Source organism: Zingiber officinale, chromosome 10A (genome assembly GCF_018446385.1).
Source record: "Zingiber officinale cultivar Zhangliang chromosome 10A, Zo_v1.1, whole genome shotgun sequence".
Classification (NCBI taxonomy): domain Eukaryota; kingdom Viridiplantae; phylum Streptophyta; class Magnoliopsida; order Zingiberales; family Zingiberaceae; genus Zingiber; species Zingiber officinale.
In genome coordinates, this window is record NC_056004.1 from 94,169,343 (window position 1) to 94,172,306 (window position 2,964).

The following is a 2,964-nucleotide window of genomic DNA, read 5'->3' on the forward strand; positions in this document are numbered from 1 at the left end:
ATCCGGAAAAACCAATTCAACTAAAAAAAAAGAGGCAGACAGTTTTCCACATAATTAATTAGTAATCGGAACGGATTACTTTTACTAATCATTTGACTAATCAACAGCTGAGCCGGTGATAAGTAACCACGTGGATTTCGTTTTATATCGCAAGAGATAATTAAAAATAAGATAAGTAATCAACCACATGGTTTTGGCATTAGATCGCTAGAGATAATTAAAAATAATAGTACACGGAATCTAGTCGATTAACTAAGAGTAGTTTTTCGAACGCCCTATCAATTAATAGGTTTAGGCATGCCTAAAAAAGTTAGGGTGGGCCATGTTAATTAGTTTGGCCGAATAGGCCACTTAAGTCCGATCGATTAGTTAGGTGAATTATATTTGATCATGCTTGAAATCGATAAAGATAGAGTACTAGGTAAGTGGTCTTAGTATTGATTATGTGAAGATTCCAAGTTAAAAAAGATGATTCTGAACGGTATTATGTGTCCAAAGGAGCGTTAACAATTGTGTCAGGGAGGGGAGCCCAGCACAGGTCCTCCGATGCTTAAGTCAATGATCCGGTTGAAGGTGATGAATAGTACATGAACAATGATTATAAGTATATAAAGTTGTGTAGTATCACATTAGTGGCAAAAGGTGAATACGCTCACCCCCAGCGCCCCAGTCAACTCGTCTCAGGGCCAACACGGAGGAGGTGTGTAGTGTCACATACTAGTACCAATAGATGAAGACCCACTTTTATACTGTTTTTGTTTATCTATTCATTAATTTCAAAGCATTTACAAAAAAGGATAGATCATAAAGAATTAAAGATGCTCTGACTTCTTCCCTAAAATGGACCTACAATCCTTGCGTTCGACAAGGTGGAAACTTTTAATGTACAACTTGCATATAGAATATTTTTTGTCATACGTAGCACAAAATGTCATAAAGGAATTAAAGATTATCGGATTGAGGGACGCTCAATATGCGTAACTGACTAACCGACTGAGTTTCTTATGTAGTCCGATCGGCTGTCGCTTACAAGAGCGATCTCGTCAGATTTGAGGAATGTTGCTAGGGACTCATCGTTTACTCAGCCTCTCCATTTGACACTAGAGTTTGGTCGGTCCAAGTATCTAGTTTGTCCAATCAGATCAAAGGTTTGATCGGTTAGATCACTCGGTCAAAATAGTTAACCATGCTTGCCTTGAGTGATGAAGTGAACCTTGCTTTGGATGATGCTGACTTGCCTTAGATTTTTTTTTATCAATACTGAGGGGTTCAACATCCAACCGACCCTAAGATCCGGTAGGATGACCTTTCGGTTGAGACGATCGTCTATGCTAACACTGAGTATTAATTCTTTATTGACTTTAATCACTATATCAACTGATCTTCTAAACCTTGACCCGACTCGGATTCACTTTATTCACAGCATCAATATCGATTCCACTCACTCATGGCACTTGTAGTGACCGACAAGTTTGTGATGGTGATTAGCTTGGGAGAATGTCACGAGCTAATAGCCATACAACCATTGATTGCAAGCTCATGGCTAGATGGAGTTACTGACATGGATATAGTTGAAGGCACGTTGGCACTCGCTGTAAAAGTTTGATTCGACTCGTATCGGTTTGGTCCACTTGGATTAGATTTTTTTATCGTACAATCATTTCTCATGCCTAATTAATTAATTAATATATAATATTATTGTTATAAATATAAAACTGACTTGGCATACCCACGGACCAGGATTACCCGTGACGGTGCCAGAGTTAGATTCAATGAATCTGGACGCAAATTTAAACAAGCTTCATACGGACCAGAATCCGAATAGCATTCATTTACGATGATGCATAAGTCTTAAGATCAATTTTTAATAAATACAAAATAATTCGTTGAATATCTGATTTTCTTTATATAAAGAACTATTACAATAAAACAAAATACTCTTCATAATTTATCTATCCATATTTTATATGGACAAATAATATTAAATAACTCATCCTCACCATCACCACTTTTATGAGCATTCATTAGAAACACTAAATTCAAGATTTATTAAAAACTAAGAGCAATGTGGGATTAATTATGTTAATCTGGAAATTCCCTTTAGAAAAAAAAAATTAATTACACAAAAAAAAAATAAATACGCCTACTAATAATTCAACAATAATGTAAACTATAGATTTGACATAGCCATGGGCCATGAACTACGATTATATTTACCCGTGAGGGTGCCAGTTAGAGTCAATGATTCTGGACGCATAGTTAAACCAGCTTCCTGCATATCACAATCCGAGTAACATTAGCTATTGGTATAACCAAGTTAGTTATACAATCCGAGTAAGGATCGAATCAAGTAAAGATTAAAGAATTATTTTTTTATGTAAAGATTAAAGAATTATTTTCTTATGTGATGATTAACTTTAAGTTTTTTATTTACTCTCTTTTTAATGATGTTGGATAATTATGGAAGGCTATCAGGGTAACAAATTTCATATTTTGCATAATAATTTGAGTAACATTCATTTATGATGATGTATTAATGTAATTGACATTTACAGGAATGATTGTCATAATAAATTTTAGGATTAATTTTTAACAGGTGCAAAAAGATTTATTGAGTGTTTTGGATGTCTGACTTCTTTATACAAAGAGTCAATGCTTTAAGAAGAAATACTCTATGTAATTTATCTATTTATCGTGGAACCGATGATGCTAGACTGCTTAGGATGAATGACACATTTTACTCCCATTTATAATCTTGCATTAGAAACACTAAATCTAAGATTTGTTGAAAATTAATAGCAATACGAGATTAATTATGTGGAAATTCCTTTTAAAAAACAATTAATTATATAAATAAAAAATAAATATGCCTACTAACAATTCAACAATAACGTAAACTATAGAAATATTAATTGTTCATTCGATACCAATGGCCCTAGTCAATTAAATGGGCCAATTGGCTCT